Here is a 23,527-nt window from a genome sequence, read left to right on the forward strand (position 1 = left end):
GTCTTATGTTTCCTCTGATAAGGTTCCAACATGAACAATGCTTCATCAAATATTGAAAGATGTTTTACAATTGGTTGTTGTTTAGAGTTGGATGGTTTTCCAAAGGATTTAGGAGAAAGTGGTAATTGTGATATTGAATATTCTCCATTCCCTTGATATCTTAGCTGCATTTGTTTTTCCATACTTGATAAAATAGAGGCAAATGATTGTTCCTTGGATTGTGTGTTCGAAGATGATGCCTCCCTATTATGAGGAACAATGACTTCTTGAGCCATTTTTAGATTGCTACAGTATTGAAATGGATTTGAATATGTAGAGATTGTGATTCCCTGCCCATTGTAGGGAAATCTTACACATTGATGATATGTTGATGGGACAACTTGGAAGTCATGTATCCAGGGTCTTCCCAAGAGTACATTATATGATAAGTCCAAGTCTAGAACTTGGCATGCTGTGTCTTTCTGCAAAGGTCCCACTCTGATGGGTAGTATCACAATTCCGTTGGAGGAACATTCTTCATCATCATAGGCTTTTATGGTGATCCTTTTTCGGACATCAACTGCATCTTCTGAATATCCTAAGGCACGAACAAGACTCAATGAACAGATATTTAGGCCAGCTCCACCGTCTATTAGAACATGTTTAACACATATTTTGTGAATGAGGACTTCAATATGCAAGGGAGCATTGTGGGGATGTTGTAAGGACATGTCATCTTCTTTAGTGAATGATAAACAGTGAGGGGTTGTGAGGTGTCCTACCATGGTTTGGAATTGATCGATATCAAGATCTTTGGATACTGTTGTATCTACTAATTCTCATTCAAGAATTTCTTTGTGTGCAGGTGAAAGCTTTAATAATTCTAAGATGGATATTTGTGCGGGTGTTTTCTGCAATTGATCCACTAGGTTGTATTGTTTGGTAGTGGATGATGTGTTTGTCGTAGGACCCGACAAAACAACTTTGGCTTTTCTTCTTGTGATAGCATGAGCATGTTCTTGATTTTGTTTATCTTTAACTACAATCACGTTTACCACATTATCATATGTATGAGCATAGTTTACCTTCGCTTTACCCTTACCATTGTTTGTTGTTGATGATTCACCTTTCTCATAGTTTGGAAGCGAAGTTTTAAAAGTTGTATGAGATTCGTTTGTTGTATGTCCATCCACAGTTATTACTCCATCATCAATCATATCTTGTATGATATGTTTTAACTTCTGAAAATTATATATATGATGTCCCTTGTTTTGATGGAAATCACAATAATGGTTATCATTCCACCAAGGTAGTTTGATTTGAGGTTCATAGTTCCTTTCTTCTGGTAAAGTGATCAATTTGTTTGCGAGAAGTGTCTTTAGTGCTGACCCAAGGGATTCACCAATGTTTGTAAATTATCTTCAAAAGAAAGTTTTGATAGTTGCTTTTTGGTGATTGTTGTTTTGCTGAGCCGCCGCTGAGTGAGTGGATAAGTTAAAAACCGGTTGCTTTGGTTTTACATTGTTGTTATCCACTATTCCATCATTGACGACATTTCGATTTCTATTCCAAAACTTTGGTTTATCATTGTGGCTATTGTTATTGGTGTTGTTAGAAGGATGGACTCCTTCTTTGTATATTTTCAGTTCACTTTTCTTTATCATGGCTTCCTCCATTGTGATTCCATTATCAATCATTTTTTTGAAACTTTGATTTCCTTGCATTTTAAAGTAATAACTCATTTAATCATTTAATTTATCAATGAATATGTCCTTTTTTTCATACTCTGGCACTGTACGAGGATACCGCGAAGCTAACCGTCTCCATCGTTGTAAAAATGTCATGAAAGGTTCTCTAGCCTTTTGTTTGGCATTACATAGGTCTAGCATTGTTACTTCATGTTGTATATTATAAGAGTATTGTGAAACAAACTTATCCACCAATTCTGAGAATGATCTGATTACAGGTGGAAGTTTGGAGAACCATTCCATAGCTAGTCCAGTTAAGCTTTTCAGAAATAATCTCATTAAGTAGGTATCCTCATGTGCAAACTCCATACTTATTGTGCAAAATTATCATATATGATCTTGAGGGTCAGTGCTTCCATCATATTTTTCGTATCTGAGAGTTTCAAAACCTATAGGAAATGGTATCATGTTTAGGTTTCTATCGAATGGATAAGGACATATTTCTTGTAGTGAGTATTTTCTAACATTTCCTCTCTGCATATCTTGAATTTGTGTTTGCATTGTTTGTAGTTGTTGTGTGAGAGTTGTGATAGGATTATCAATATTATTTGTTCTTATATGACCCTGATTTTGTATTCTAGGAGGATCTGGATCTCTTCTGGTGTCATCTATAGTCCTTTTTGTATCTTGATTGGATCGAATGTTATTCAGAATTTCTACTTCATCTCTTTTGGGTATGTAGGTTTCTTCATTGGTTCTGGTATTATTGGGGATTGATATGTCATTCATGTGGAGACCAAAAATATCTTCGTATTGTTTGTTATTAGGGGGAGGGTCACTTTTCTTTTGTGTCAATTTGTTCACATCAAAATCTTGGGGGAGTGTAGCACCAGATTTGGCTAACATTAGAAAATATTTTTCTTTTTCTCCCTCCAATAATTTCTGCATAAATTTGTTGAATTGAGGATCTTTCTTGATGTCTCTGATATTTTGTTCTGTTATTTCTCCTTCAACTTGTATTTCCTCTTCATGTTCCATGGTTATATGCTCTTCAGTTGTTTCTAATGTTTTGATTTGCATCTCTGCGATCCTTCGTCTTTGAGCTCTAGTTAGAACGGGCATACACGTGTGTTATTTTGCTAGGATTTGATTGTCCAAAAGTTTGTTTTGATAAGTGATCAATTGTCCAAAAGTTTGTTTTGATAAGTGATCAATTGTCAAGGTAAATGTGATAGCACAATATGACACGAAAAGATAGTTCAAGTGTTTAAAGTTTTGCAAGTTTTTTGATCTTCGGTTTTGGAGTGCAATGGTGATGATTTGATAAGAATCAAGTCCAGTAGGAATGATATATCCTATGATGTGGGGCAAGATTATCCTGACCAAATGTTTCAGTTTCGTGATAGATCCTGATGAGAAACTATGTTTTAGTGATCAGTTTACCAAAGAGGGTGATAATGCACTTTGAGATGTTTAGATCTTGAACTTGTTGAATGTGAGCACTTGAAAATCTTGAGGTTTTTATGTTCTAAAGTCTGATTTCCACGGATGATAACTTGACCAAGACAACAAAGGAGACAATCCAAGCACAAAATAACAAATAACAGGTGTTTATGATTACTGTAAACTGATCTAGAAAAATGATAGACTTGAAAAATTCATGCAAAGTAGCAGCTCTGGACTGATAAAAACAGAGACTCGTATGACAGATTATAGCCCCAAATGACAAGAGATATAAGACCAAACGACAAATCAAAAATTTCATGTAAAAAGATCAGTTTTGTACGACATTTCTTTCTGATCCATACGAAAAATCACCAGATAGTACAATAGAGAACCTGACTCGTACGATACATAACAGAGCAGAGATAAAAAAAATGTTTGTTTTGCCGAATTTGGAGTGATGAATTTTAATGTTTTGCTTATGTTTTTCAGTTTTAGATGTTTGATTTTTCAATTTAGAGATGAATACACAACAGACACATGATGCGATAAGTGACTCCAAGAATGCTAATGTCATGCCCAAAATTTAGGGCAAGAATGAGATAAAAAATAAATTTCAAAACATAACTGATAAGAGCATTAAATCGACAAATATAGAAAAAAACTACAACATGTTTTGTCTTAACTATGTTTGGATTAGCTTTATCTACTAGCTCAATATTCGGAAATTAAATAAGATAAAATGCAGAATTCTAATTGAATGGTTTTATTGTCTACTCGAATTTAATAAGTCAATTAATTTAGATAATTAATTTACGTGGGCAAAATTAATTACAGATAGCTATTAATCGATTTTAGAAAGATAATTAAAATTATTTTTTCTAGCATCCATTTTAATCCCAAAATGAAATGTGCTTAAATTAATCCTTTTTAATCCAAACTTAAAAGTCAATACTCAAATTAAATTAACTAAGGCGCAATTAAGTATCTACAACACTAAATAAATTTTAAAATATAAGGTTAGGCTTTATTCTTTAAATTTTCCCCAACTTCCTATTTATATATCATATATGTCTATTTAAATATTTATATTTAAATGTAAATACATATACAAATATATATATCTTTAATCTACTTTAAAAGATTTCCCAACTTAATAACAAAACAAGTCATACAAACCCTAATTAGGGAATTTGCATTATAAAATGCCCTTAATCAAAAAATAGTGTTGCCTTTTCTTTTATAATTATTTATTACCCTAGCCCTACCCGGGCTAGGGTTTAATATTTTTTTTGCTTTGAAGTTTTGGTGCAGGGCCGAACTAGGGAGCTTTGGCAGTGGCCATGGCCGAAGAGGGATGCAGTTTGAAAAGGGACGACATGGCCGACGCCTCCCACTGTGCAATGCATAGTGTGCTTGACCCCGTCGACCACTGTGCATTGCACAGTGGGAGGCGCCGCCATCCACTGTGCTTTGCACAGTGGGAGGCGCCGCCAACCACTGTGCAATGCACAGTGGGGAGGCGCCGCCGTCCACTGTGCTTTGCACAGTGGGAGGCACCACCGACCAATATGCAATGCACAGTGGGGAGGCGCCGCCGACCCCTTTGCTTTGCATAGTGGGCTCAGCCGAGGCATAAACAAATTTTATAATTTTTTTTTTATAGAAAAAATAGTTTGTTTATATATATATATATATATTTTAAAAGGTATAATATATATATATATATATACATATACATAGATATATACATATATATGTATATATCTACATATATATGTATATATATATGTATGTATGTATACACACACACACACACACACACACACACACACACACACACACACATATATATATGTATGTTTATTTTCAAAATAAACGCACGTTATAACTAGAGTATCAATTTTCTATACAATAAATATGCAGGTGCTTTTAATCTATAGCTTATTTAATAGTTTTGATGCTATATTGAGATTAAATCAATTGTGTTTATTTCCCTTTTATCAAAATCTTAGTTGCTAAGAGGAAATAGATAGGTTATTTAGTTATTGATTTTCTTTCAGCAAAAATGACGTAAAAGGCAAAATTAAATCACTTAAAAACAACACTCAAGGATCTAAATTATTTCATGTAATCTGGTTCTATAGATTTTATCAGATTAAAACTAAAATAGATTAACATTTTCAGTTTCTGCAATAATTAAATTTACAGATTCTACAATTTTTACAACAACTATTTAGATAACAACTTTAATAAAATCTAACAACAACTAAATCTCATATTTTCTGTAATTAAAATAAAAGATAAAATCGCAGATAAAAATGAATTCACATAATTAAATAAAAATGACTTTTATATTTCCGTGGACTGATGCATGCAAATCAAATGCATTTCTTTTCAATTAAATAGAAGAATAAATTTAGCTCATTTCATTCCAAGAAATATTAAATACTCTACAAGCTTTAACCTCAACTTTAGGACTAGAACTTAGAAATAATTCATTTATCTTTTTCTGCAAAATAACATGATATTTTCTACATCTAAATAACAAATAACATATTCCCAAGTCTTTATTTCTATTTTACAAATATCCTCTCATTTCAACGAATGAGGACTTTTTCAAATAATAATTATATTTACAAATAATTTCCTCCAACAAATAACTCCTGCAACCTTCCACTTGTCCTATTCTTTTCTTCTGACAATCCTACATTTTAAATCAAAACTATGACCATGGAGTGCTCACCTCCCAGCCTAGGCTAACTGGTAGCCACCCCCGAGCTCAGAGAACCAAGCCCTAGACAGGTAACAAACATGCAAACACAAAAGACAGAATACACACAAACTCAAACACACTCCCAATCCCGGGCTACACTACACCACGCATTGGTGATGTCCTTTTCAAGGGTGGTAGTGGACCAAGTACCCTGAGGAGAACTACAAGTATGGAAAACATGTAGCCACCTCATGGCAAACCAAATACATCAAGAATAGCAACCCCTTATTCCTTATGCCCCCAAAGGTTTTCATGCCTTATTTCCCTCCTTATGACCCCCAATGCATAAACAAGCCATGCAGCAAGGGTCACACAAAATCCCTTGTGATCGCTCTCATAATGAGAGTCTCTCACTTGAGGGCTGTCACTTCTACCACCCACAAGATCCTCCTCTCTCCCAAGAGTAGGAGATCTTGATTACTCCCAAACACACATACAAAGTATAAAAACAAAATACCAAATAAATTTCCAAGAGAACATGCATGGAAACTAATCTTTTACACAAACATTACTTACAAACACATGCAATAAGAAATCCATTATAAGATGAATACAACCAACTTTAATCTACCCAAAGGTAGGTTAGTTTTGTTGAGGATGAACAGCCCAATTCCATGGTTCTTCTCTTTTTACCCTTAGCAAAATTCTCTATTCAACAATCTAGCTTATTCTTTTCAAAATTCTCTTGTCTCCAAAAATGGAGAGTGGGTGATTACCCACAGATTTTCTAATTCTTGCTTAAGAAGCCCATTGTGAGAGTTCTCACAAGTTTCTAAAAACTAAAAAGGAAGGTAAGGTAAAATGGGAAAGGGAACTCTCATTCGAAAAGGAAGTTTTACAACTAGGTTCAAGTCTTCTAATTTCAATTTTCGCACAACTTAGAAAAGTCACTTTTTAGGGTGTCTAAAAGGTCACATGGGAGTAGAAACTTGCCTTAAATTACCCCTAACCCTTAGGTATACCTTATGGGCTTTAGGAAACCCTATTAAACTACCCCTAGGTGTCCATTTAACCCTTTTTTAACCCCTATGAAGTTTATTTTTGGGGTCAAACCTATGTTGACCATCCCAAAGATTCTTTACCCAAGACATTTATGGAATCTCATTACATTAATTGAAAAAGCTATAGTTAAACAATTTCCCACCAAGAGACAAATTTAAAAATTCAAACATAAATCCACACGTGTCAAGTGACACAAAGAAAATACTTTTACAAATTTATACATGAAATCGTCTATTGTGGATTTTACATAAATCAATTAAATAACACTTAACACACATGCATCATTTACTGTTATGAATAAAATACAACACAAACGGGGTGTTGTCTCTCCAAATAGACAAACCCTGGCTTTATGAATATACATAGGTCTAGGTTTGGTTCTCCGTAATATTTCCATAGTCACATGGATAACTTCCTGCGCATCTCAATTTACACATTAGTAACTTCAAGTAACCTCATATAATATAAATCACAAGAATAATAATACACATCATCACTTGCATACAATTTACATCTGAACACTTTAATACATCTTATATCCAAGCAATTTCACATAAGCAGTTCATCCTAATTCTCATAATTTTGATCCACACTTAAAACATACATCATATTTCTATCATCATAGTAAAGTCCCGCAAATTCAATCACGACATTTAACACCGCAAATTCATCCTATTCAAAAATCATGTAGAGTTCTATATCATAAAGCATATAAATAAAACATCAACATATAGCAATGTTATCAAAATCATGGAATCATATAAGTTCTAAATCCATAATGCATAAAAATAAAGCATCCATAATAGTCTCATCATAAAAACCACTAAAATGTCAGATTGAGTCGAGGTGGGGCCTCACACCCTCCCCCTCTAGGCATGAACTTCCTCCTGGAGTTCATCAAAGAGGTGGGGGTACTCTAATCTCATACGTGCTGCGTCCTCCCATGAAGTCGTAACCTCATCATAATAATCCCACTGGACCCTAACTTGGTCTAGCTCTCGACCTCGAAGGGCTAGCATCCAGCGTACCAAAATGCGAATGGGCTCCAAAGCTAGCTACCCGTCCGACTCCACATGCAAGGCATTCCAATCTAAAATATGAGACTCATCATAGATATATTTTTTGAAAAATGATACATGAAACACATCGTGGATGTGTGACAGGCTAGGTGGCAATGCTAAACGGTAGGCAACTGGGCCTATCCTCTCAAGGATCTCAAAAGGTCCTACAAAGCGAGGTGCGAGCTTAGAACCCTTTCCATTACGGATTGGACTCTTATGCGAGCACACTCTCAAGAAGACTCTGTCTCCAACCAAGTAGCTACGATCTATCCTCTTTGCATCTGCATATTTCTTCTACCTATCCTGTGCCTCTCTCAGATGCTGCCTAATCAAATCCACCTGCTGTTCCATATCTCAAACTATCTCAGGACCAATAGCAAGTCTGTCCTCTATGCGATCCCAACTCAACGGTGTCCTACAAGGTCTGTCGTATAATGCCTGATAGGGTGGCATCCCTAAAGAAGTGTGATGCCCATTGTTATAGGCAAACTCCACTAAGGGAAGGTACTCTTCCCATCTGGTCTGATGATCCATGACGTACATGCGAAGCATATCCTCTAACACCTGATTAACCGTCTTTGTCTGACCATCCGTTTTTGGGTGATAGGCTATACTGAAATTGAGCTTAGTGCCCATAGCTGCCTGTAATGCCTTCCAAAAGTAAGAAGTGAAAAGGGAGTCCCTATCAGAAATAATCTTGTGGGGGACACCATGAAGTCTAACAATATCTCGTAAGAACACCTGTGCTACCGCTAGTGCTGTGAAGGTAGTCCTAACTGGTGAAAAGTGGGCCACTTTGGTCAACTTGTCAACTGTCACCAAGATAGCATCATGGCGACGAGAAGACATAGGAAGACCAATGATGAAATCCATGGATATAGTATCCCACTTCCACTCTGGTATAGCATGAGACTGGAGAAACCCCCCTGGATGGCGGTGCTCCGCCTTTACTCTCTGACACTCAAGGCATCAAGCTACTATCTCAGCAATGAGCTGCCGCATTCCTAGCCAATGATATAACTACCTCAAGTCAACATGCAACTTTTTAACTTTGGGATGAGCTACATAAGGAGCTCTATCAGCCTCTGTGACAATGAACTATCGCAATTCCTCAGAGGAAGGTACATAGATGTGCCCTCTATGGCGTAATAGTCCGTCGGACTCCAAAGAATAATCCACATATTTACCCTCTAGAGTAACCTGAGATCGTATTACCTGACAAACCTCTGCATACCATCTATCCTCTGGCAAGTGTTGTAGTATATGGTCTCTCAAATCTATGCCCATAGAAATGGTGTATACCTCGTGACGTCTCCTACTCAAGGCATCTGCAACTTCGTTTTCCTTTCCCTTGATGTAGTGAACGTCAAAATCATATTCGCACAAGAACTCCATCCATCTCCTCTGATGTGCATTAAGGTTCGGCTGAGTGAAAATGTACTGAAGACTCTGATGATTTGAATGCAGCTCGAAGTGATGACCTAAAAGGAAGTGTCTCCACCTCACAAGTGCATACACTACTGCTGCAAGCTCAAGGTCATGAGTAGGATAATTAAGTTCATGAGTCTTAAGTTTCCTAGACTCGAAAGCTATAGCCCTACCATCCTGCATAAGAACTGCTCCTAAACCCTCTAGTGAAGCATCTATACAAACCATGAAGTCAGCTGAGGGATCTTGTACAACAAGGATAGGAGCGCTAGTAAGTGCCTTCTTGAGTTCCTGAAAGGCCTTCTTGCACTTCTCTATCCACTCAAATTTCTTCCCTTTAAGTTGAAGAGAAGTAATAGGATGTGCGACTTTGGAGAATCCCTCAACAAAACATCGGTAATAACCTGCTAAGCCCATGAAGCCCCTGACCTTTGTCACATTGGTTGGTGCTGGCCAATCCATAATAGCCCTAATCTTTGATGGGTCAACTAAGATCCCATCACTGGAAATAATGTGCCCAAGGTACTTGACCTCTAATCGAAAGAAAGCACACTTTGACAAACTGTCAAACAACTGGTTACCCCGCAAACACTGTAATACCTGTTTCAAGTGCTCCTCATGCTCCTTCTTATTCTGAGAATATATCAGTATATCATCGAGGAACACAATTACAAAACGGTCCATAAATGTACGAAATACCCCATTTATGAGGCTCATAAAAATAGCTGGGGCATTCATAAGACCGAATGGAACCACGGTGAACTCATAGTGACCATATCTAGTGCGAAATGCGGTCTTGTGGATATCACTCTCCACTATTCTCAGCTGATGGTATCCTGTCTTTAGATCAATTTTGGAAAAGACTTTGACACCCTAAAGTTGGTCGAATAAATCATCAATTCTAAGGAAAGGATATTGGTTCTTGATGGTTACTTTATTTAACTGCCGATAATCCATACATAATCAGAGAGATCCCTCCTTCTTCTTAACGAAGATGACTAGTGCACCCCAAGGGGATACACTAGGACGAATATGACCCTTCTCAAGGATTTCCTCAAGCTATATTTTGAGCTCATTAAGCTCATTTGTGGTCATCCTATAAGGTGCTCTAGAAATTGGCTCGACTCCTAGTACAAGGTCTATATGAAAGTCAATCTCTCTACAGGGTGGCATTCCAGGTAGCTCTGAAGGGAACACATCTGAATATCCCCTAAGGATAGGATGGTTGTCAAGCGATGTTTCCTTTTCTTCCTCTTCTCCTCTGTCACTAATAGTGATAGCAAAAAGATGACATCTCTTTCGCATGCTCCACTTAAGATGCATTGCAGAGATCATACGAAGAGACACGGGTCTCTAATCCCTGTGATAACTATGGGCGAACCATGATCATCCTCACACTCGATCTTTTTTAGGCGGCAATCCATCTTGGTTCTGTGGGCATAAAGCCAATCCATGCCAAGTACGATACCATAAGATCCAAGTGGTGTCACCCTAAGGTCTACTAAAGTGGTGGTCTTGCCAATCTGTAGCTGACATGCCCTAACCTCTGATTCCACTGACACTCTAGCCCCTGAAGCTAATTCCACTTCCCAACTAACACCCTGTCTAGTTGCCACTAGCCCACAATGCTCCACAACCAATGGAGATATAAAGGAGTCAGTAGCTCCTGAATCAAACAAAATAGATACATTGTTACCTTTGATCATACCTGCAGCCTCGATGACCGTGGCCTGATGCTCAGCCTGGTGGTTGTCAACCGCTACGAATACTCTATGGGACCTACCCATATCACCAACTGTCGGCTCTGAAGCGGCCATCCGCTGATTCCCTGCCATCTGACCTTGAGGGCAATCCCTTGCCATATGCCCCATGGCTCCACATGTAAAGCAAGCACCCCGTGCCTGAAACTGGGTGCCCTAGGGCCTAGAGAAAGCCTGTCCTCTTGTCCTGCTGGATCCATTGTACCCACCCCCGGAGGACTGCTGAGTCCTCACCGGAGATGTGTAAGGCACCTGCTCTCTCTGATCTCGCCTCTGACCTTGAGACTGCCATTGCTTGGGCTTGGTGCCCTACTGATACTGTGGAGGTTTCTGCCTCTGGTTCTGTGGTGTCTGTTGCGGAGGAGGGGGTTTGGAGAACCCCTGTGAGTTTCGGTTATTTCCCTTCCAATGTGGTTTCTAGAATCCATAGGTCTGGGGTGTGGGGTTGCGGTTTTGAAACCAGTCCCTAGTGTCCTATGGTCTGACCTAAATTTCCTCAGCTATCAGTTCCTTCTCCACGGCAACCCGAAGGCTCTCTTGAGCAGACATCCTCACTAGCCCAGCTATACTAGCATTTAACCCTCTGATGAAGCGATTTATGAGAAGTTTCTCATCCTTTAGATAATCCACGTAAGGCAAGAGCTCAAAGAATTTGCTCTCATATTGGGTTACTGATAAGCCCTTTTCTTGGAGGTCGTGAAACTCGTCTATACGGCGCTATCTAAAATGTTCTGATAGGTACCTCTCTCTGAACCTCTTTGTGAATATCTCCCAAGTGAGAGTATCAGGAACTAACCCGCATTTGTACTCCTCCTATCTCCACCATGTGGAGGTCGTTCCTCTCAGCAGATGGACTGCGACACGTGCTTTTAGGTTGCTCTCGTAAGAGCGGAACACAAAGCACCTCTCAAGGTTCAAAAGCCATGCCTCTGCCTCTACCCCATTGGTAGATCCCCCAAAAGACGGTGGCTGGAGACGCATGACCTCCCTGATAAGATCCCCTGAATCCCAACGAGCTCTCTCAAATAAAATGGCTCCACCACTGGAGGTGGTTCTGGTAGGTGCATAGACTCTAGCTCATTTCCACCCTGACTCTCGACAAGAATAGGAGCTGGGCTTCTGCTGCGTTCCCTCTCAACTGATCTATGACTCCTAGAGTCCTGATTTCTAACCTGAGGGTTCTCTGCTGGAATCCTTTCCTAAACTATGCCAATTAGGTTCTAGATTGCTTCTAAGAGGTTTCAGTTAGGATCATTTGGCTGTTCGGGAGGTGCTTATGGGTTCTCTTCTGGAACCGATTCCTCCCTAGCTACCTCTTCGCATGCTATGCGCACACACCTAGGATCCCTTTCGCGCTTGCGAGCTTGTCATGTTGTCAGAGGCATCCTAAGAGGAAAAATAAAATAAATTAAATAACTAATTTCTTTTAGAAAAATATTTAATCAATTAAATTTAAATATCTTATAAAAATCAATATAATAAAATAAATTAAATAATCTAAAGCGAAACGTAAGTGGAGTAAGGTTCCTAGTGTGGAAACCTTGCTCTGATACCAAAGTGTCATGCCCAAAATTTAGGGCAAGAACGGGATAATTTTTTTTTTTAAAACATAACTGATAAGAGCATTAAATCGACAAATATATAAAAAAACAACATGTTTTGTCTTAACTATGTTTGGATTAGCTTTATCTACTAGCTCAATATTCAGAAATTAAATAAGATAAAATGCAGAATTCTAATTGAATGGTTTTATTGTCTACTCGAATTTAATAAGTCAATTAATTTAGATAATTAATTTACGTAGGCAAAATTAATTACGGATAGCTATTAATCGATTTTAGAAAGATAATTAAAATTATTTTTCTTAGCATCCATTTTAATCCCAAAATGAAATGTGCTGAAATTAATCCTTTTTAATCCAAACTTAAAAGTCAATACTCAAATTAAATTAACTAAGGCGCAATTAAGTATCTACAACACTAAATAAATTTTAAAATATAAGGTTAGGCTTTATTCTTTAAATTTTCCCCAACTTCCTATTTATATATCATATATGTGTATTTAAATGTAAATACATATACAAATATATATATATATATATCTTTAATCTACTTTAAAAGATTTCCCAACTTAAAAACAAAACAAGTCATACAAACCCTAATTAGGGAATTTGCATTATAAAATGCCCTTAATCCAAAAATAGTGTTACCTTTTCTTTTATAATTATTTATTATACTATCCCTACCCGGGCTAGGGTTTAATATTTTTTTTGCTTTGAAGTTTTGGTGCAGAACCGAACAAGGGAGGTCCAGCGGCGGCCATGGCCGAAGAGGGGCGCAGTTTGAAGGGGGATGACATGGCCGATGCCTCCCACTGTGCAATGCACAGTGGGCTCGGCCCCGCCGACCACTGTGCATGTGGGAGGCGCTGCCGACCCCTGTGTAAAGCACAGTGGGCTCGGCCGAGGCATAAACAAATTTTATAATTTTTTTTTTTTAGAAAAAATAGTTTGTTTATACACACACACACACACACACACACATATATATATAAGTTTATATATATATATATATATATATATATATATATATATATAGTTATATATATATATATATATATATATATATATATATATATATATATATATATATATATATATATATATATATAAACCTATAAATAAGTGTATATTATTTTTTTTTCTAAGAATGAATTCCTTTACTCATAGACATAGGTATGCAAATTTGTTATATATATATATATATATATATATATATATATATATATATATATATATATATATATATATATATATATGTTTATTTTCAAAATAAATGCACGTTATAACTAGAGTATCAATTTTCTATACAATAAATATGCAGGTGCTTTTAATCTATATCTTATTTAACAGTTTTGATGCTATATTGAGATTAAATCAATTGTGTTTATTTCCCTTTTATCAAAATCTTAGTTGCTAGGAGGAAATAGATAGGTTATTTAGTTATTGATTTTCTTTCAGCAAAAATGACGTAAAAGGCAAAATTAAATCACTTAAAAACAACACTCAAGGATCTTAATTATTTCATGTAATCTGGTTCTATAGATTTTATCTGATTAAAACTAAAATAGATTAAGATTTTTAGTTTCTGCAATAATTAAATTTACAAATTCTGCAATTTTTACAACAACTATTTAGATAACAACTTTAATAAAATCTAACAACAACTAAATCTCATATTTTCTGTAATTAAAATAAGAGACAAAATCGCAGATAAAAATGAATTCACATAATTAAATAAAAATGACTTTTATATTTCCGTGGACTGATGCATGCAAATCAAATGCATTTCTTTTCAATTAAATAGAAGAATAAATTTAGCTCATTTCATTCCAAGAAATATTAAATACTCTACAAGCTTTAACCTCAACTTTAGGACTATAACTTAGAAATAATCCATTTATCTTTTCTACAAAATAACATGATATTTTCTACATTTGAATAACAAATAACATATTCCCAAGTCTTTATTTCTATTTTACAAATAGCCTCTCATTTCAACGAATGAGGACTTTTTCAAATAATAATTACATTTACAAATAATTTCCTGCAACAAATAACTCCTGCAACCTTCCACTTGTCCTATTCTTTTCTTCCGACAATCCTGCATTTTAAATCAAAACTATGACCATGGAGTGCTCACCTTCTAGCCTAGGCTAACTGGTAGCCACCCCCGAGCTCGGAGAACCAATCCCTAGATAGGTAACAAACATGCAAACACAAAAGACAGAATACACACAAACTCAAACACACTCCCAATCCCGGGCTACACTACACCACGCATTGGTGATGTCCTTTTCAAGGGTGGTAGTGGACCAAGTACCCTGAGGAGAACTACAAGTATGGAAAACATGTAGCCACCTCATGGCAAACCAAATACATCAAGAATAGCAACCCCTTATTCCTTATGCCCCGTAAGGTTTTCATGCCTTATTTCCCTCCTTATGACCCCCAATGCATAAACAAGCCATGCAGCAAGGGTCACACAAAATCCCTTGTGATCGCTCTCATAACGAGAGTCTCTCACTCGAGGGCTGTCACTTCTACCACCCACAAGATCCTCCTCTCTCCCAAGAGTAGGAGATCTTGATTACTCCCAAACACACATACAAAGTATAAAAACAAAATACCAAATAAATTTCCAAGAGAACATGCACGGAAACTAATCTTTTACACAAACATTACTTACAAACACATGTAATAAGAAATCCATTATAAGATGAATACAACCAACCTTAATCTGCCCAAAGGTAGGTTAGTTTTGTTGAGGATGAGCAGACCAATTCCACGGTTCTTCTCTTTCTACCTTTAGCAAAATTCTCTATTCAACAATCTAGCTTATTCTTTTCAAAATTCTCTTGTCTCCAAAAATGGAGAGTGGGTGATTACCCACAAATTTTCTAATTCTTGCTTAAGAAGCCCATTGTGAGAGTTCTCACAAGTTTCTATAAACTAAAAAGGAAGGTAAGGTAAAATGGGAAAGGGAACTCTTATTCGAAAAGGAAGGTTTACAACTAGGTTCAAGTCTTCTAATTTCAATTTTCGCACAACTTAGAAAAGTCAATTTTTAGGGTGTCTAAAAGGTCACATGGGAGTAGAAACTTGCCTTAAATTACCCCTAACCCTTAGGTATACCTTATGGGCTTTAGGAAACCCTATTAAACTACCCCTAGGTGTCCATTTAACCCTTTTTTTAACCCTTTGAAGTTTATTTTCGGGTCAAACCTATGTTGACCATCCCAAAGATTCTTTACCCAAGACATTTATGGAATCTCATTACATTAATTGAAAAAGCTATAGTTAAACAATTTCACACCAAGAGACAAATTTAAAAATTCAAACATAAATCCACACATGTGTCAAGTAACACAAAGAAAATACTTTTACAAATTTATACATGAAATCATCTATTGTGGATTTTACATAAATCAATTAAATAACACTTAACACATTAGTAGCTTCAAGTAACCTCATATAATATAAATCACAAGAATAATAATACACATCATCACTTGCATACAATTTACATCTGAACAATTTAATACATTTTATATCCAAGCAATTTCACATAAGCAATTCATCCTAATTCTCATAATTTTGATCCACACTTAAAACATACATCATATGTCTATCATCATAGTAAAGTCCTACAAATTCAATCATGACATTTATCACCACAAATTCATCCTATTCAAAAATCATGTAGTTTTCTATATCATAAAGCATATAAATAAAACATCAACATATAACAATGTTATCCAAATCATGGAATCATATATGTTCTAAATCCATAATGCATAAAAATAAAGCATCCATAATAGTCTTATCATAAAAACCACTGAAATGTTAGACTGAGTCGAGGTAGGGCCTCACAGCTAACCCTAAGGATGTTGGCTAAGGAGAGAAAAGCTTTTCTTGCAAGCTTAGGTACACACCTAATAGCTAATCAGAATACGGCCGCTGAGTCTCACGCAATGGATTCTCAACGCCGTATTATCCGACTCCAAACGCTAATGGGGGCACGATATGACAAGTCTCTTGGGAGAGTTACTATCTCTCTTGCACAAAGATAATCACCCTTTCGGAGGTGAATCGGGTAGCTTCTAATTTAACTGGAACTAGTAAGGGATCCGTTTGGCGCGTCGGGGTATAATACTCAATTAAGAGGTTTCCCAACCTTGAAAACCAAGGTTTTCTATACCCGAAGGTACAGATGAGAGCTATTCCTGAGCATTGACGTTGACTTTATTTTCATCAAATCACATTTATTTTATAGTGGGTTGGATTAGTTGGCGTTAGCCGTTCCTACTTAGGTCATTCCCCTCACACCGATCGTAATGGCTTTAAGAGTTATTAACTCCTCGAGAGGGCAGGCTTGCTAAAGAAATGCACTAATAAAAGAAAAAGATGAGTTTGGCTTTCTGATCACCTAAGAAAGGTGAGAGCATACTCTCCTATCATCGAAGACACAAATTACACGATTGTTCATTCCTTTAGGAAAAGATAAGTGTGCCTAAAAAAAACTTTAAGGAATACACAAAGTTTTGTTGAATTCTTTTAGGCAACCTGCAAAATAGATCCATTAGTAGTCATTGATGAGTCTTGAATTTGGTCTTTGACTAGTGTATCTTTGACAATCATCCTATAGAAAAGAGTTAGGCTACCAAAAATCTCATAAACAGAACAAAGTTAGCATTAGTCATAATCAAATTGAAGTATGAAACCTGAAATGCAATCTACTCTCAGAACACAAAAGCAGAATTTCGTACGACAAACTTTACCTGATCGTACGACCCACTTTCTGATACCGTACGAGTCAGGATGAGAGCTTGTACGATGCTGCAATTTTCCTAAAGGCACGTACAACACAAGATCTCTTGTCGTTTCAGCTCATAAAGCATGTCGTACTAGGCCAGAAATGAGTTTGTACAACATTCTGATTCAGACCTGACAGAGATGAATGTTGATGAAGCTTAAGAGGCCAAAAATGATAACTCCTACCCCATGGTGGGCACCAAAATATTGTGCCTATGAAGTGTACCTGTACCTGCAAACACAAAACACTCAATAGATCATTACAAGCATGGTTAATGAATTTAAAGCAAAGAAAGATAAACCATAGCTAATCGATCTATCACCTCCTAGTAAATGCGAGTATGAATTTTGCTCTTAGATCTGGTCATGCAAATTCTAGTAACTTGACTACACCTCAATGGAGGATTTAAATGATAAATGATGCATTTAAGCTAGCAATTATAATGATTAAGCTACATGACTCTATGATTATGCTAGAAAATAAGCTAGATTTAAGCTAAAATTGAACATGATAACGATGCTAAAATGATAAACTAAAATTGCATATGCCTATAGTAACAATGCTTGAATTCAAATGAGATGGGATGATTATTCCTCCAAAATGGGGTCTATTTATAAGATTTCCAAGGCTAGGGGTGAGGTGGCAGGAATCAACGGTCAAGATTAAGTCAGAAGATATCAATGGTTAAATTGGAGGAGGTTGGCAAAGAGGTTGGATTAAAGGGAACATTTGGAGGTTGGTAGTAGAAGGGGTTGGATGAAAGGGGACAATGCCATCTCCATGGTGACAAGTGTCAAGAAGCTTCTAGAAGAGGTTGGATAAAAGAGAACACTTAGTGACAAGTGTCACAAATCTTTGCTCATGAGAGAGCAAAGTGTTCAAGGAAAGGGGACATGGTGGTTAGGATTTGCAAGCTAGGCTGGCTAATTAAACTCAGGGTTAGATGGAATGAGTTAGGTTTAGAAGGGGTTAGGTGGTTAGAAGTTAGGAAGCATGTGGGTAATTTGAATTTAGAAATTCAAATAATAGGAAAAGGCTAATTAATTTCAACAACTCATTAATTGATCTATTTTAATTAATTAGGAGATTTAGAAGAAATGAATTTGATGGGGGGAATTAATTAATCAAAGAGGATTATTGAAATGAACTTATTAAATAAATCCTTAGATTTATTAATAAGTAGATGAAAGGAGGAATTTAATCAAATTGCTTAGTGAATTCAATTAAATTGGGAAGGGGGATTAATTAAACAATTGCTTATTTAATTATTTATCTTCAGACCATTTTTAGGTGTATACAGTTTGAGTCTCTTTTTTAGATTCCACACTTTCCAGCACACATTTTTGGCACCCACCGTGGGTCTAGACCCTTAATTTGATCAAATTTTTAACATTTTAGTGCAAATTTGGCCAAAAAAATCTTTTAGAATCTTTTAGCAAATACATTGTACATTGCAACGCATTTGGTCTCTATTATAGCATGTTTTTTCTCTATTATAGTGCATACGATCATTGTTATAGCGCATTTGTAGTACGACGTAGCGCATTCACTCTCTATTTGAGCGCATTTGCATCTTCTGTCTTTTTTTGGTTCTGGAGAGTTTAGCGCATTTGCAGTGTCTTTTAGCACATTTGTAGTATGACGCAACACATTCAATCTCCGTTTTAGCGCACTTGCACTTTGTTTTAGCGCATTTGTCACAGAGGCAAAATTTTGTGATTTGGTTTGGCGAATTAGAATTGTCTAGCTCACCAAGTGATTGGGATTTTCATTAACTTCATTTTTTTGCAGGTTTCTAACAGTTTCTTGCAGGTTGGAGGAGTTAAATTAGGATTTTTTTAATTTTTTCTATCTTTTTCAAAGTTGGTTAAAAAGAATTCATATTTCCTTTTTGGTAAAAAGAACCTCACAATTTCATTTTGATGCTTTAAAAGGAATCAAACTTGTCTTTTGGGATCTAAAAAGAACATCACTTGCAAAGGTAAAAAGAATCACAAATCAAACTTTTTTTTCTTGCAAGTTAGGAGCAAAAACACTTCAAATTTGGGCTTAAAAAGAACAACTTTCATTTCTTGCAAAGTTAAAATTCACAATCAATCTGTATTTGCAAGTTAAAAAAAAATCAACTTGTCTCTTTTTACAAATCAATTTACATTATAGCAACGTGCTTTCATTTTGTTGACCAGGAAATTTCACTTTCCTAGTTAGAAAAAAATTGCTATGTGGGACTAAAATAAACACCATGTTTGATTGGAGAAACATCTCCAATTAGGACTTAGAAAATAATTTCTTTGAAAAGGTCAAAAGAACATTGTATACTTTGTCTTGAGTGGTAGGTATATTCTCTCTCCTTTATTGGGTGACCAAAAAGCCAAACCCGCTCTTTTCATGCTTTATTTACTTTCAAGTATTTAAAAACTTTAGCGGGCTTGCCTTCCTGAAGCCTTGAGAGAGCTAGTGAGAAGGGTATGACCCAAGTGGGCAACCACTAAATCCAAGTTTACCAACCCACTATAATCAAAGGTGGATGCTGATGAAAATCCCCTCCAATAGAAGTGTGCATTTGATAGCCTTCCCCTAATATCCTTGTGATGTGAAAAGCCTTTGTTCTAAAGGTTGGGAAGCCTCTTAATTGAGTTTATCATTTATCGCGCCGAACAAAACCTTTACTATGAACCATAGAAGTAGAAACCTTGAGCCAAGTCAGTTGCCATACATTGGAAATATCATAGTGCAAGGGTGGGAAAGAATCCACCCCCAAGATCACTCACCATACATCTCCCAAGATAATGACTCAATTAAGGAGAAATCCTCTTTGGGTTAATTTATGGAAAAAAGGCAAGAAAACGAGCGCCCTCTAGGGGGTGACATGATTGTTTGAGCTGAAGGAGTATCGAGTTGTGGGCTATGATATTGTCAATGACCCTTGAATAAAGAGTCTACTTGGTGTGTCTCATTTGTATCCAAACCAGTGAAAACATTGAGGATTTGAACACATCCTCAAAGAACATACACTAGATGTTTACAATTAGGATGACCATTGTCTTCATGTGTGCTATGTATTCTTGTCACAAATATTAAAACATCTTGCAAAAATATTAATTAATCAACTAAAAAATTAGTTCAAACAAAGAGAAATCATAAGTGGAGGAAATTTTCAAATCCAACAAAGCACCTTTTGAGGTGGTTATCAACTTTTCAACTATCTTTAGGCAAGACTTTCATCCAACAAGATTAGAGGAGTATCAAACCAAGTGATCACAAAGTTATCATCCAAACTATCTCAACAACAATACCTAGCTAGGTATTCAAGCTTGTCAAATTTGGTTTCCATATCGGGAAATTTGATCCATATCATTTGACGTACTTTGTCATAGGGGCCTATAAAAAAAATCCTCTATTAAGACCAGTAAGTTTGAGTATCAAAATGAAGTATCCCTATCAACCAACAACATCAACATTTTGATCATTTGTATACCACTCCCCGTATTTTGAGAAGAAGAAGTCTTCATCAAAAGACTAAGTTGAAGAAGAGACAACCTAGTTCTAGGGAGCTTATAAAGAGGAGAAAGTTTCTCTACATTAACCATCAACTCTTTTTATCACATCATATCTTCTTACGTCACATGCGATTATATCTTCAAGGAAAAAACAACGAGTTTGACAAAGAGCCTTTGATAAGTAGGGACTTTATTCAGAAGTTGGCATTCAACCAACATCTCAACAAAGGGGGAAAAATCAATCTTGCCTTCTTTCCAAACATTTTCATCACTTACAACGAAGCTCGACCTGAACCACCAACTCCAATAATTGAAGAAGAACTCACTTATTTAGAAGTATATTAATGCTCGTTGTCACTTGATCTTGTAAAAACAAGGACCCATAACCAAAATCAAGCATGAGTCGTAGGGAGTCCAATCCTTTTTATGAATACACACATATGGGGGAAGAGGAGATCATTGAGGATCTCATCCAACAATGCCAACAAAGTGCCACCTTCCAAAAGCTCATGGAAAGGCTTATAGAATCAGACAAACAAAAATACCTACTCATGCTAAATAGTAAAGGAGTCAAGATTCCCGAGCATTTTGACACGGAGAATTAAAGGAATACCAATGAAAGAATCCCAAGAACAAGGGCAAGGACCTACACATTCAATACTTAGAATCAAGAGCACTTGGGAGGAGATGACACCCATGACCAAGACAACACTCGAGACTGAGACAATACCTGTAATCATGACAATATTAGTGAACAAGGGGGTGCCAATCATCAAAGGTTAAATGAAGAAAATATTCCCTTAGCCAACATCACACAATAACTACAAGAACTCCAATGACATATGCAAGATATGCAACAAGGGTCCATGATAAGGTACTCTTTGGAGGACATTTGTCCTTATCCTTTTGATAGAAAACTAAACATGGTGGCCTTTCCACCTAACTCAAATATACCAAAGTATGACAAATACAAGGGTAAGAGTGATCCCCGTGATCACGTTAGGGAATTTTTCACTATGAGCTTAGAGTTTTCCCATAATGACACTTACATGATGAGGATATTCCCAAGAAGTTTGGGAGGAAAAACAATGGAGTGGCTTTAAAAAATCACACCTCTTATTAGGTCATTTGATGAGTTAGTGAACAAATTCATTTCACAATACTCTTATAATATCCAACATGATGTCACCATGCTTGATATATGGAATACAATACAAAAGAACAATGAAACTTTCATGGTGTTCTTACAAAGATGGAGGCACATGGTCTCAAGGTACCCACGTGATGTGCCTGAAAAGGAGAAAATGGAAATTTTTATAGACAATTTGAATGATGAAATGAGTTATCAACTCAAAATACAATGTCTATCTATTTTCCAAAAGCTAATCGAGAATGGCATTCAAGTAAAAGGAATCCTCGATAAAAAAGGGAACCTTGAAATTCTCTAGGGAAGGTGCTAGTTTATCAAACAACTACACCTATAACAATCAATACAACAACAACTCAAACAAGTCCAAGTTTTGGTCTAGGAACAAGAATGTTGTTAATGATGGTGTGGTTGATGCCAACAATGTAAAATCCAAGAAACCAATGCTAAATTTATCAGGTGGTATGCCACCCAACAACAATAAAAGAAATATCAATCAAGGCACTAACAACTGTCAACGCACTACCTATCAAGGAAACAAAAAAAGTCAAGGGATCAATAATCAAGGAAGTAACACCAACAATCCACCTCCCCAATATCAAAGAATGTTTACACCATTGGGATAAACCTTAGAATCTACATTTCGAGAGCTCTTGGAAAACAAACTCATCACATTGCCAAACATAGGCAATTTTGAACCTTAAGTCAAACCTCCATGGTGGAATGACTCACACTATTGTGACTATCATCGAAACAAGGGGCATCACACAAATGATTGCCTAAGATTGAAAAACCTAGTTCAAGACATGATAGACAAGGGTGATATAACTGTTGATGGTCGTGAGACCAATGGTGATCATGAGGCATTCAAAAATCCCCTTCCTAATTATGACAAGGGAGGAGCAACAAAATCCAACAACAAAGGAGCCCACATAAACCACATCTATGACAATGTCATTAATCACATATCGGTATATGACAACCAAGTGAATGTGATAAAATTCAAGGATAAACAAGAACACGTGCCGGTGAATGTGACAACAAGGGCACACAAATATGTCTTGAAGGGGAGCACATATAAAGCAACAAATCTTCCTAAGACTCAATACAACTTGGTAGACCAATTGCAAAAGACACCTGCCCAAATATCGATATTAGAGTTGCTCAAAATCTCACCAACACATAAGGACATTTTGGAACAAGGTCTTACAGATACTACAGTTCCAAAAAACCTAGACATCAATCTATTCCAAGCCATGGTGGCACATATGACAGTGCCTCATAACCTATCTTTTTTAGAGCATGATGATGTCTCTTTGAGTCATCCACACAACACCCCACTCCATATTGAAGTTCTTATCTACAAATG

Source organism: Cryptomeria japonica, chromosome 8, assembly GCF_030272615.1.
Source record: "Cryptomeria japonica chromosome 8, Sugi_1.0, whole genome shotgun sequence".
Taxonomy (NCBI): domain Eukaryota; kingdom Viridiplantae; phylum Streptophyta; class Pinopsida; order Cupressales; family Cupressaceae; genus Cryptomeria; species Cryptomeria japonica.